This window comes from Oncorhynchus masou, chromosome 18 (genome assembly GCF_036934945.1).
Source record: "Oncorhynchus masou masou isolate Uvic2021 chromosome 18, UVic_Omas_1.1, whole genome shotgun sequence".
Taxonomy (NCBI): domain Eukaryota; kingdom Metazoa; phylum Chordata; class Actinopteri; order Salmoniformes; family Salmonidae; genus Oncorhynchus; species Oncorhynchus masou.
Window position 1 is genome coordinate 5,924,487 of NC_088229.1, and position 15,848 is coordinate 5,940,334.

At 46.6% G+C, this 15,848-nt stretch overlaps 1 pseudogene; it reads left to right on the plus strand.

Annotated features, from left to right (window-relative positions):
- Window positions 1-15,848, plus strand: part of LOC135504556 (transcription elongation factor A protein 2-like) — a 72,448-nt pseudogene that overhangs the window by 35,142 nt on the left and 21,458 nt on the right.

The window sequence follows — 15,848 nt, forward strand, 5'->3', positions numbered from 1 at the left end:
ATATACAGGGGGTACCGGTACAGAGTCAATGTGGAGGCTATATACAGGGGGTACCAGTACAGAGTCAATGTGGAGGCTATATACAGGGGGTACCAGTACAGAGTCAATGTGGAGGCTATATACAGGGGGTACCGGTACAGAGTCAATGTGGAGGCAATATACAGGGGGTACCAGTACAGAGTCAATGTGGAGGCTATATACAGGGGGTACCAGTACAGAGTCAATGTGGAGGCTATATACAAGGGGTACCTGTACAGAGTCAATGTGGAGGCTATATACAGGGGATACCGGTACAGAGTCAATGTGGAGGCTATATACAGGGGTACTGGTACAGAGTCAATGTGGAGGCTATATACAGGGGGTACCAGTACCGAGTCAATGTGGAGGCTATATACAGGGTGTTACGGTACAGAGTCAATGTGGAGGCTATATACAGGGGGTACCGGTACAGAGTCAATGTGGAGGCTATATACAGGGGGTACCAGTACATTTACATTACATTACATTTAAGTCATTTAGCAGACGCTCTTATCCAGAGCGACTTACAAATTGGTGAATTCACCTTCTGACATCCAGTGGAACAGCCACTTTACAATAGTGCATCTAAATCATTAAGGGGGGGGGGGATGGTGAGAAGGATTACTTATCCTATCCTAGGTATTCCTTGAAGAGGTGGGGTTTCAGGTGTCTCCGGAAGGTGGTGATTGACTCCGCTGTCCTGGCGTCGTGAGGGAGTTTGTTCCACCATTGGGGGGCCAGAGCAGCGAACAGTTTTGACTGGGCTGAGCGGGAACTGTACTTCCTCAATGGTAGGGAGGCGAGCAGGCCAGAGGTGGATGAACGCAGTGCCCTTGCTTGGGTGTAGGGCCTGATCAGAGCCTGGAGGTACTGCGGTGCCGTTCCCCTCACAGCTCCGTAGGCAAGCACCATGGTCTTGTAGCGGATGCGAGCTTCAACTGGAAGCCAGTGGAGAGAGCGGAGGAGCGGGGTGACGTGAGAGAACTTGGGAAGGTTGAACACCAGACGGGCTGCGGCGTTCTGGATGAGTTGTAGGGGCTTAATGGCACAGGCAGGGAGCCCAGCCAACAGCGAGTTGCAGTAATCCAGACGGGAGATGACAAGTGCCTGGATTAGGACCTGCGCCGCTTCCTGTGTGAGGCAGGGTCGTACTCTGCGGATGTTGTAGAGCATGAACCTACAGGAGCGGGCCACCGCCATGATGTTGGTTGAGAACGACAGGGTGTTGTCCAGGATCACGCCAAGGTTCTTAGCGCTCTGGGAGGAGGACACAATGGAGTTGTCAACCGTGATGGCGAGATCATGGAACGGGCAGTCCTTCCCCGGGAGGAAGAGCAGCTCCGTCTTGCCGAGGTTCAGCTTGAGGTGGTGATCCGTCATCCACACTGATATGTCTGCCAGACATGCAGAGATGCGATTCGCCACCTGGTCATCAGAAGGGGGAAAGGAGAAGATTAATTGTGTGTCGTCTGCATAGCAATGATAGGAGAGACCATGTGAGGTTATGACAGAGCCAAGTGACTTGGTGTATAGCGAGAATAGGAGAGGGCCTAGAACAGAGCCCTGGGGGACACCAGTGGTGAGAGCGCGTGGCGAGGAGACAGATTCTCGCCACGCCACCTGGTAGGAGCGACCTGTCAGGTAGGACGCAATCCAAGCGTGGGCCGCGCCGGAGATGCCCAACTCGGAGAGGGTGGAGAGGAGGATCTGATGGTTCACAGTATCGAAGGCAGCCGATAGGTCTAGAAGGATGAGAGCAGAGGAGAGAGAGTTAGCTTTAGCAGTGCGGAGCGCCTCCGTGATGCAGAGAAGAGCAGTCTCAGTTGAATGACTAGTCTTGAAACCTGACTGATTTGGATCAAGAAGGTCATTCTGAGAGAGATAGCGGGAGAGCTGGCCAAGGACGGCACGTTCAAGAGTTTTGGAGAGAAAAGAAAGAAGGGATACTGGTCTGTAGTTGTTGACATCGGAGGGATCGAGTGTAGGTTTTTTCAGAAGGGGTGCAACTCTCGCTCTCTTGAAGACGGAAGGGACGTAGCCAGCGGTCAGGGATGAGTTGATGAGCGAGGTGAGGTAAGGGAGAAGGTCCCCGGAAATGGTCTGGAGGAGAGAGGAGGGGATAGGGTCGAGCGGGCAGGTTGTTGGGCGGCCGGCCGTCACAAGAAGCGAGATTTCATCTGGAGAGAGAGGGGAGAAAGAGGTCAGAGCACAGGGTAGGGCAGTGTGAGCAGAACCAGCGGTGTCGTTTGACTTAGCAAACGAGGATCGGATGTCGTCGACCTTCTTCTCAAAATGGTTGACGAAGTCATCTGCAGAGAGGGAGGAGGGGGGAGGGGGAGGAGGATTCAGGAGGGAGGAGAAGGTGGCAAAGAGCTTCCTAGGGTTAGAGGCAGATGCTTGGAATTTAGAGTGGTAGAAAGTGGCTTTAGCAGCAGAGACAGAGGAGGAAAATGTAGAGAGGAGGGAGTGAAAGGATGCCAGGTCCGCAGGGAGGCGAGTTTTCCTCCATTTCCGCTCGGCTGCCCGGAGCTCTGTTCTGTGAGCTCGCAATGAGTCATCGAGCCACGGAGCGGGAGGGGAGGACAGAGTACAGAGTCAATGTGGAGGCTATATACAGGGGGTACCAGTACATAGTCAATGTGGAGGCTATATACAGGGGGTACCGGTACAGAGTCAATGTGGAGGCAATATACAGGGGGTACCAGTACAGAGTCAATGTGGAGGCTATATACAGGGGGTACCAGTACAGAGTCAATGTGGAGGCTATATACAAGGGGTACCTGTACAGAGTCAATGTGGAGGCTATATACAGGGGGTACTGGTACAGAGTCAATGTGGAGGCTATATACAGGGGGTACCTGTACAGAGTCAATGTGGAGGCTATATACAGGGGGTACCAGTACCGAGTCAATGTGGAGGCTATATACAGGGGGTACTGGTACAGAGTCAATGTGGAGGCTATATACAGGGTGTTACGGTACAGAGTCAATGTGGAGGCTATATACAGGTGGTACCAGTACAGAGTCAATGTGAAGGCTATATACAGGGTATTACGGTACAGAGTAAATGTGGAGGCTATATACAGGGTATTACGGTACAGAGTCAATGTGTGGGGGTAAAGGTTAGAGGTAATTTGTAGGTAGGGGTGAAGTGACTATGCATAGATAATAAACAGCGAGTAGCAGAACTGTAAAACACTATTGGTTGGGGGTGTCAATGTAAATAGTCAGAGTTGCCATTAATTATTTAGTATGGGGGTAGAAGCTGTTAAGGAGCCTTTTGGTTCTAGACTTGGCTCTCCGGTACCGCTTGTCGTGCGATAGCAAAGAGAACAGTCTATGACTTGGGTGACTGGAGTCTTTGACAATTCTTTGGGCTTTCCTCTGACACCGCCTGGTATAGAGGTCCTGGATGGCAGGAGGCTTGGTCCCAGTGATGTACTGGGCCGTACCTCTGTAGCGACTTATGGTCAGATGCCGAGCAGTTGCCATACCAGGCGGGGATGCAACCGGTCCGGAAGCTCTCGATGGTGCAGCTGTATAACTTTTTGATAATATGGGGCCCAATGCCAAATCTTTTCAGTCTCCTGAGGGGGAAAAGGTGTTGTCATGCCCTCTTCACAACTGTCTTAGTATGTCCAGAGACTTGTCCTGAAGCCACTCCTGCGTTGTCTTGCTTAGGGTCGTTGTCCTGTTGGAAGGTGAATCTTTGCCCCAGTCTGAGGTCCTGAGTATTCTCGAGCAAGTTTTCATCAATTTTATGTGAGGTTGTAATCAATTTGTAGTGTACAAATTATTATCATTATGTCCCCCTGACCATCCGCTCCGACAAAAATCGTTCCACGGCTGAATTGAGTTGCCTACCCCTGCTGTACACGCTGTCGTTCTCTGTGTTTTCTAGGTGCAGACGCGCAGTGCTGACGAACCCATGACTACATTCGTACTGTGCAACGGCTGTGGCAATCGCTGGAAGGTAGTCTGTGTACCCTGCTCCCTAGTTATAGACACTACCCTGCTCCCTAGATATAGACACTACCCTGCTCCCTAGATATAGACACTACCCTGCTCCCTAGTTATATACACTATCCTGCTCCCTAGTTATAGACACTACCCTGCTCCCTAGATATAGACACTACCCTGCTCCCTAGATATAGACACTACCCTGCTCCCTAGATATAGACACTACCCTGCTCCCTAGATATAGACACTACCCTGCTCCCTAGTTATAGACACTACCCTGCTCCCTAGTTATAGACACTACCCTGCTCCCTAGTTATAGACACTACCCTGCTCCCTAGTTATATACACTACCCTGCTCCCTAGTTATACACACTACCCTGCTCCCTAGATATAGACACTACCCTGCTCCCTAGATATAGACACTACCCCGCTCCCTAGATATAGACACTACCCTGCTCCCTAGATATAGACACTACCCTGCTCCCTAGTTATAGACACTACCCTGCTCCCTAGTTATAGACACTACCCTGCTCCCTAGATATATACACTACCCTGCTCCCTAGATATAGACACTACCCTGCTCCCTAGATATAGACACTACCCTGCTCCCTAGATATAGACACTACCCTGCTCCTAGTTATAGACACTACCCTGCTCCCTAGATATATACACTACCCTGCTCCCTAGATATAGACACTACCCTGCTCCCTAGATATAGACACTACCCTGCTCCCTAGATATATACACTACCCTGCTCCCTAGATATATACACTACCCTGCTCCCTAGATATATACACTACCCTGCTCCCTAGATATAGACACTACCCTGCTCCCTAGATATAGACACTACCCTGCTCCCTAGATATATACACTACCCTGCTCCCTAGATATATACACTACCCTGCTCCCTAGTTATACACACTACCCTGCTCCCTAGATATATACACTACCCTGCTCCCTAGTTATACACACTACCCTGCTCCCTAGATATATACACTACCCTGCTCCCTAGTTATATACACTACCCTGCTCCCTAGTTATAGACACTACCCTACTCCCTAGTTATATACACTACCCTGCTCCCTAGTTATAGACACTACCCTACTCCCTAGTTATATACACTACCCTGCTCCCTAGTTATACACACTACCCTGCTCCCTAGTTATAGACACTACCCTGCTCCCTAGTTATAGACACTACCCTACTCCCTAGTTATAGACACTACCCTACTCCCTAGTTATAGACACTACCCTGCTCCCTAGTTATACACACTACCCTGCTCCCTAGATATATACACTACCCTGCTCCCTAGTTATATACACTACCCTGCTCCCTAGTTATATACACTACCCTGCTCCCTAGTTATAGACACTACCCTGCTCCCTAGATATATACACTACCCTGCTCCCTAGTTATATACACTACCCTGCTCCCTAGTTATATACACTACCCTGCTCCCTAGTTATAGACACTACCCTGCTCCCTAGATATATACACTACCCTGCTCCCTAGTTATATACACTACCCTGCTCCCTAGTTATACACACTACCCTGCTCCCTAGTTATATACACTACCCTACTCCCTAGTTATAGACACTACCCTGCTCCCTAGTTATATACACTACCCTGCTCCCTAGATATATACACTACCCTGCTCCCTAGATATATACACTACCCTGCTCCCTAGATATATACACTACCCTGCTCCCTAGATATATACACTACCCTGCTCCCTAGATATATACACTACCCTGCTCCCTAGTTATATACACTACCCTGCTCCCTAGATATATACACTACCCTGCTCCCTAGTTATAGACACTACCCTGCTCCCTAGATATATACACTACCCTGCTCCCTAGTTATAGACACTACCCTGCTCCCTAGATATATACACTACACTGCTCCCTAGTTATAGACACTACCCTGCTCCCTAGATATATACACTACACTGCTCCCTAGATATATACACTACCCTGCTCCCTAGTTATAGACACTACCCTGCTCCCTAGTTATACACACTACCCTGCTCCCTAGATATATACACTACCCTGCTCCCTAGTTATATACACTACCCTGCTCCCTAGATATATACACTACCCTGCTCCCTAGTTATATACACTACCCTGCTCCCTAGTTATAGACACTACCCTGCTCCCTAGATATATACACTACCCTGCTCCCTAGTTATATACACTACCCTGCTCCCTAGATATATACACTACCCTGCTCCCTAGTTATATACACTACCCTGCTCCCTAGTTATAGACACTACCCTGCTCCCTAGATATATACACTACCCTGCTCCCTAGATATAGACACTACCCTGCTCCCTAGTTATATACACTACCCTGCTCCCTAGATATATACACTACCCTGCTCCCTAGATATATACACTACCCTGCTCCCTAGATATATACACTACCCTGCTCCCTAGATATATACACTACCCTGCTCCCTAGATATATACACTACCCTGCTCCCTAGATATATACACTACCCTGCTCCCTAGATATATACACTACCCTGCTCCCTAGATATATACACTACCCTGCTCCCTAGATATATACACTACCCTGCTCCCTAGATATAGACACTACCCTGCTCCCTAGATATATACACTACCCTGCTCCCTAGATATATACACTACCCTGCTCCCTAGATATATACACTACCCTACTCCCTAGTTATATACACTACCCTGCTCCCTAGATATATACACTACTCCCTAGTTATAGACACTACCCTGCTCCCTAGATATACACACTACTCCCTAGTTATAGACACTACCCTGCTCCCTAGATATACACACTACTCCCTAGTTATAGACACTACCCTGCTCCCTAGATATACACACTACCCTGCTCCCTAGTTATATACACTACCCTGCTCCCTAGTTATAGACACTACCCTGCTCCCTAGTTATATACACTACCCTGCTCCCTAGATATACACACTACCCTGCTCCCTAGTTATATACACTACCCTGCTCCCTAGTTATATACACTACCCTGCTCCCTAGTTATATACACTACCCTGCTCCCTAGTTATATACACTACCCTGCTCCCTAGTTATATACACTACCCTGCTCCCTAGTTATATACACTACCCTACTCCCTAGTTATATACACTACCCTACTCCCTAGATATATACACTACCCTGCTCCCTAGTTATATACACTACCCTGCTCCCTAGTTATAGACACTACCCTGCTCCCTAGATATATACACTACCCTGCTCCCTAGATATATACACTACCCTGCTCCCTAGTTATAGACACTACCCTGCTCCCTAGATATATACACTACCCTGCTCCCTAGATATATACACTACCCTGCTCCCTAGTTATAAACACTACCCTGCTCCCTAGATATATACACTACCCTGCTCCCTAGATATATACACTACCCTGCTCCCTAGTTATAGACACTACCCTGCTCCCTAGTTATATACACTACCCTGCTCCCTAGATATATACACTACCCTGCTCCCTAGTTATACACACTACCCTGCTCTCTAGATATATACACTACCCTGCTCCCTAGATATATACACTACCCTGCTCCCTAGATATATACACTACCCTGCTCCCTAGATATATACACTACCCTGCTCCCTAGATATATACACTACCCTGCTCCCTAGATATATACACTACCCTGCTCCCTAGTTATACACACTACCCTGCTCTCTAGATATATACACTACCCTGCTCCCTAGATATATACACTACCCTGCTCCCTAGATATATACACTACCCTGCTCCCTAGATATATACACTACCCTGCTCCCTAGTTATATACACTACCCTGCTCCCTAGTTATAGACACTACCCTGCTCCCTAGTTATATACACTACCCTGCTCCCTAGTTATAGACACTACCCTGCTCCCTAGTTATATACACTACCCTGCTCCCTAGTTATAGACACTACCCTGCTCCCTAGTTATATACACTACCCTGCTCCCTAGTTATAGACACTACCCTGCTCCCTAGTTATATACACTACCCTGCTCCCTAGTTATATACACTACCCTGCTCCCTAGATATATACACTACCCTGCTCCCTAGTTATAGACACTACCCTGCTCCCTAGATATAGACACTACCCTGCTCCCTAGTTATATACACTACCCTGCTCCCTAGATATATACACTACCCTGCTCCCTAGTTATATACACTACCCTGCTCCCTAGTTATATACACTACCCTGCTCCCTAGTTATAGACACTACCCTGCTCCCTAGTTATATACACTACCCTGCTCCCTAGTTATAGACACTACCCTGCTCCCTAGATATATACACTACCCTGCTCCCTAGATATATACACTACCCTGCTCCCTAGTTATATACACTACCCTGCTCCCTAGTTATAGACACTACCCTGCTCCCTAGTTATATACACTACCCTGCTCCCTAGTTATAGACACTACCCTGCTCCCTAGATATATACACTACCCTGCTCCCTAGATATATACACTACCCTGCTCCCTAGTTATATACACTACCCTGCTCCCTAGTTATATACACTACCCTGCTCCCTAGATATAGACACTACCCTGCTCCCTAGTTATATACACTACCCTGCTCCCTAGTTATATACACTACCCTGCTCCCTAGATATATACACTACCCTGCTCCCTAGTTATATACACTACCCTGCTCCCTAGATATATACACTACCCTGCTCCCTAGTTATATACACTACCCTGCTCCCTAGATATATACACTACCCTGCTCCCTAGATATATACACTACCCTGCTCCCTAGATATATACACTACCCTGCTCCCTAGATATATACACTACCCTGCTCCCTAGATATATACACTACCCTGCTCCCTAGTTATAGACACTACCCTGCTCCCTAGTTATAGACACTACCCTGCTCCCTAGTTATATACACTACCCTACTCCCTAGTTATATACACTACCCTGCTCCCTAGATATATACACTACCCTGCTCCCTAGATATATACACTACCCTGCTCCCTATATATATACACTACCCTGCTCCCTAGTTATATACACTACCCTGCTCCCTAGATATATACACTACCCTGCTCCCTAGTTATATACACTACCCTGCTCCCTAGATATACACACTACCCTGCTCCCTAGATATATACACTACCCTGCTCCCTAGATATATACACTACCCTGCTCCCTAGTTATATACACTACCCTGCTCCCTAGTTATAGACACTACCCTGCTCCCTAGTTATATACACTACCCTGCTCCCTAGTTATATACACTACCCTACTCCCTAGTTATATACACTACCCTACTCCCTAGTTATATACACTACCCTGCTCCCTAGTTATATACACTACCCTGCTCCCTAGTTATATACACTACCCTGCTCCCTAGTTATACACACTACCCTGCTCCCTAGTTATATACACTACCCTGCTCCCTAGTTATAGACACTACCCTGCTCCCTAGATATATACACTACCCTGCTCCCTAGTTATATACACTACCCTGCTCCCTAGTTATATACACTACCCTGCTCCCTAGTTATAGACACTACCCTGCTCCCTAGTTATATACACTACCCTGCTCCCTAGTTATAGACACTACCCTGCTCCCTAGTTATATACACTACCCTGCTCCCTAGTTATATACACTACCCTGCTCCCTAGTTATATACACTACCCTGCTCCCTAGTTATATACACTACCCTGCTCCCTAGTTATATACACTACCCTGCTCCCTAGTTATAGACACTACCCTGCTCCCTAGTTATATACACTACCCTGCTCCCTAGTTATAGACACTACCCTGCTCCCTAGTTATATACACTACCCTGCTCCCTAGTTATAGACACTACCCTGCTCCCTAGTTATATACACTACCCTGCTCCCTAGTTATATACACTACCCTGCTCCCTAGATATATACACTACCCTGCTCCCTAGTTATAGACACTACCCTGCTCCCTAGATATAGACACTACCCTGCTCCCTAGTTATATACACTACCCTGCTCCCTAGATATATACACTACCCTGCTCCCTAGTTATATACACTACCCTGCTCCCTAGTTATATACACTACCCTGCTCCCTAGTTATAGACACTACCCTGCTCCCTAGTTATATACACTACCCTGCTCCCTAGTTATAGACACTACCCTGCTCCCTAGATATATACACTACCCTGCTCCCTAGATATATACACTACCCTGCTCCCTAGTTATATACACTACCCTGCTCCCTAGTTATAGACACTACCCTGCTCCCTAGTTATATACACTACCCTGCTCCCTAGTTATAGACACTACCCTGCTCCCTAGATATATACACTACCCTGCTCCCTAGATATATACACTACCCTGCTCCCTAGTTATATACACTACCCTGCTCCCTAGTTATATACACTACCCTGCTCCCTAGATATAGACACTACCCTGCTCCCTAGTTATATACACTACCCTGCTCCCTAGTTATATACACTACCCTGCTCCCTAGATATATACACTACCCTGCTCCCTAGTTATATACACTACCCTGCTCCCTAGATATATACACTACCCTGCTCCCTAGTTATATACACTACCCTGCTCCCTAGATATATACACTACCCTGCTCCCTAGATATATACACTACCCTGCTCCCTAGATATATACACTACCCTGCTCCCTAGATATATACACTACCCTGCTCCCTAGATATATACACTACCCTGCTCCCTAGTTATAGACACTACCCTGCTCCCTAGTTATAGACACTACCCTGCTCCCTAGTTATATACACTACCCTACTCCCTAGTTATATACACTACCCTGCTCCCTAGATATATACACTACCCTGCTCCCTAGATATATACACTACCCTGCTCCCTATATATATACACTACCCTGCTCCCTAGTTATATACACTACCCTGCTCCCTAGATATATACACTACCCTGCTCCCTAGTTATATACACTACCCTGCTCCCTAGATATACACACTACCCTGCTCCCTAGATATATACACTACCCTGCTCCCTAGTTATATACACTACCCTGCTCCCTAGATATAGACACTACCCTGCTCCCTAGTTATATACACTACCCTGCTCCCTAGTTATATACACTACCCTGCTCCCTAGTTATATACACTACCCTACTCCCTAGTTATATACACTACCCTGCTCCCTAGTTATATACACTACCCTGCTCCCTAGTTATATACACTACCCTGCTCCCTAGTTATAGACACTACCCTACTCCCTAGTTATACACACTACCCTGCTCCCTAGTTATAGACACTACCCTGCTCCCTAGTTATATACACTACCCTGCTCCCTAGATATATACACTACCCTGCTCCCTAGTTATACACACTACCCTGCTCCCTAGATATATACACTACCCTACTCCCTAGATATATACACTACCCTGCTCCCTAGTTATATACACTACCCTACTCCCTAGATATAGACACTACCCTGCTCCCTAGTTATACACACTACCCTGCTCCCTAGTTATATACACTACCCTGCTCCCTAGATATATACACTACCCTGCTCCCTAGATATAGACACTACCCTGCTCCCTAGTTATATACACTACCCTGCTCCCTAGTTATATACACTACCCTGCTCCCTAGTTATATACACTACCCTGCTCCCTAGATATAGACACTACCCTGCTCCCTAGTTATACACACTACCCTGCTCCCTAGTTATAGACACTACCCTGCTCCCTAGTTATAGACACTACCCTGCTCCCTAGATATATACACTACCCTGCTCCCTAGATATAGACACTACCCTGCTCCCTAGATATATACACTACCCTGCTCCCTAGTTATATACACTACCCTGCTCCCTAGTTATATACACTACCCTGCTCCCTAGTTATATACACTACCCTGCTCCCTAGTTATATACACTACCCTGCTCCCTAGTTATAGACACTACCCTGCTCCCTAGTTATATACACTACCCTGCTCCCTAGTTATAGACACTACCCTGCTCCCTAGTTATAGACACTACCCTGCTCCCTAGATATATACACTACCCTACTCCCTAGTTATATACACTACCCTGCTCCCTAGTTATAGACACTACCCTGCTCCCTAGTTATAGACACTACCCTGCTCCCTAGATATATACACTACCCTGCTCCCTAGATATATACACTACCCTACTCCCTAGTTATATACACTACCCTGCTCCCTAGTTATAGACACTACCCTGCTCCCTAGTTATATACACTACCCTGCTCCCTAGTTATATACACTACCCTGCTCCCTAGTTATATACACTACCCTGCTCCCTAGATATATACACTACCCTGCTCCCTAGTTATATACACTACCCTGCTCCCTAGATATATACACTACCCTGCTCCCTAGATATAGACACTACCCTGCTCCCTAGATATATACACTACCCTGCTCCCTAGATATATACACTACCCTGCTCCCTAGATATAGACACTACCCTGCTCCCTAGATATAGACACTACCCTGCTCCCTAGATATATACACTACCCTACTCCCTAGATATATACACTACCCTGCTCCCTAGATATATACACTACCCTGCTCCCTAGATATATACACTACCCTGCTCCCTAGATATAGACACTACCCTGCTCCCTAGATATATACACTACCCTGCTCCCTAGTTATATACACTACCCTGCTCCCTAGATATATACACTACCCTGCTCCCTAGATATATACACTACCCTGCTCCCTAGTTATATACACTACCCTGCTCCCTAGTTATAGACACTACCCTGCTCCCTAGATATATACACTACCCTGCTCCCTAGTTATATACACTACCCTGCTCCCTAGATATATACACTACCCTGCTCCCTAGTTATATACACTACCCTGCTCCCTAGTTATATACACTACCCTGCTCCCTAGTTATATACACTACCCTGCTCCCTAGTTATATACACTACCCTGCTCCCTAGTTATATACACTACCCTGCTCCCTAGTTATATACACTACCCTGCTCCCTAGTTATATACACTACCCTGCTCCCTAGTTATATACACTACCCTGCTCCCTAGATATATACACTACCCTGCTCCCTAGTTATATACACTACCCTGCTCCCTAGTTATCTACACTACCCTGCTCCCTAGTTATATACACTACCCTGCTCCCTAGATATATACACTACCCTGCTCCCTAGTTATAGACACTACCCTGCTCCCTAGATATATACACTACCCTGCTCCCTAGTTATATACACTACCCTGCTCCCTAGTTATATACACTACCCTGCTCCCTAGTTATATACACTACCCTGCTCCCTAGATATATACACTACCCTGCTCCCTAGTTATATACACTACCCTGCTCCCTATATATATACACTACCCTGCTCCCTAGTTATATACACTACCCTGCTCCCTAGTTATATACACTACCCTGCTCCCTAGATATATACACTACCCTGCTCCCTAGTTATATACACTACCCTGCTCCCTAGTTATATACACTACCCTGCTCCCTAGTTATATACACTACCCTGCTCCCTAGTTATATACACTACCCTGCTCCCTAGTTATATACACTACCCTGCTCCCTAGTTATATACACTACCCTGCTCCCTAGTTATATACACTACCCTGCTCCCTAGATATATACACTACCCTGCTCCCTAGTTATCTACACTACCCTGCTCCCTAGATATATACACTACCCTGCTCCCTAGTTATATACACTACCCTGCTCCCTAGTTATATACACTACCCTGCTCCCTAGTTATATACACTACCCTGCTCCCTAGTTATATACACTACCCTGCTCCCTAGTTATATACACTACCCTGCTCCCTAGATATATACACTACCCTGCTCCCTAGATATACACACTACCCTGCTCCCTAGTTACATACACTACCCTGCTCCCTAGTTATATACACTACCCTGCTCCCTAGATATATACACTACCCTGCTCCCTAGATATATACACTACCCTGCTCCCTAGATATATACACTACCCTGCTCCCTAGATATATACACTACCCTGCTCCCTAGTTATACACACTACCCTGCTCCCTAGATATATACACTACCCTGCTCCCTAGATATATACACTACCCTGCTCCCTAGTTATACACACTACCCTGCTCCCTAGTTATATACACTACCCTGCTCCCTAGATATATACACTACCCTGCTCCCTAGATATATACACTACCCTAGATATACACACTACCCTGCTCCCTAGATATATACACTACCCTGCTCCCTAGATATATACACTACCCTGCTCCCTAGATATATACACTACCCTGCTCCCTAGATATATACACTACCCTGCTCCCTAGATATATACACTACCCTGCTCCCTAGTCATATACACTACCCTGCTCCCTAGATATATACACTACCCTGCTCCCTAGATATATACACTACCCTGCTCCCTAGATATATACACTACCCTGCTCCCTAGATATATACACTACCCTGCTCCCTAGATATATACACTACCCTGCTCCCTAGATATATACACTACCCTGCTCCCTAGATATATACACTACCCTGCTCCCTAGATATATACCCTACCCTGCTCCCTAGATATATACACTACCCTGCTCCCTAGATATAGACACTACCCTGCTCCCTAGATATATACCCTACCCTGCTCCCTAGTTATAGACACTACCCTACTCCCTAGTTATACACACTACCCTGCTCCCTAGTTATATACACTACCCTGCTCCCTAGATATATACACTACCCTGCTCCCTAGATATATACACTACCCTGCTCCCTAGATATATACACTACCCTACTCCCTAGATATATACCCTACCCTGCTCCCTAGATATATACACTACCCTGCTCCCTAGATATATACACTACCCTGCTCCCTAGATATATACACTACCCTGCTCCCTAGATATATACCCTACCCTGCTCCCTAGATATAGACACTACCCTGCTCCCTAGATATATACCCTACCCTGCTCCCTAGATATATACACTACCCTGCTCCCTAGATATAGACACTACCCTGCTCCCTAGATATATACCCTACCCTGCTCCCTAGTTATAGACACTACCCTGCTCCCTAGTTATACACACTACCCTGCTCCCTAGTTATATACACTACCCTGCTCCCTAGATATATACACTACCCTGCTCCCTAGTTATATACACTACCCTGCTCCATAGATATACACACTACCCTGCTCCCTAGTTATATACACTACCCTGCTCCCTAGATATATACACTACCCTGCTGCCTAGTTACATACACTACCCTGCTCCCTAGATATATACACTACCCTGCTCCCTAGTTATATACACTACCCTGCTCCATAGATATACACACTACCCTGCTCCCTAGTTATATACACTACCCTGCTCCCTAGATATATACACTACCCTGCTGCCTAGTTACATACACTACCCTGCACCCTAGATATATACACTACCCTGCTCCCTAGTTATATACACTACCCTGCTCCCTAGATATATACACTACCCTGCTCCCTAGTTATAGACACTACCCTGCTCCCTAGATATATACACTACCCTGCTCCCTAGTTATATACACTACCCTGCTCCCTAGATATATACACTACCCTGCTCCCTAGTTATAGACACTACCCTGCTCCCTAGATATATACACTACCCTGCTCCCTAGATATATACACTACCCTGCTCCCTAGATATATACACTACCCTGCTCCCTAGATGTAAACACTACCCTACTCCCTAGTTATATACACTACCCTGCTCCCTAGATATATACACTACCCTGCTCCCTAGATATATACACTACCCTGCTCCCTAGTTATATACACTACCCTGCTCCCTAGTTATACACACTACCCTGCTCCCTAGATATATACACTACCCTGCTCCCTAGATATAGACACTACCCTGCTCCCTAGTTATAC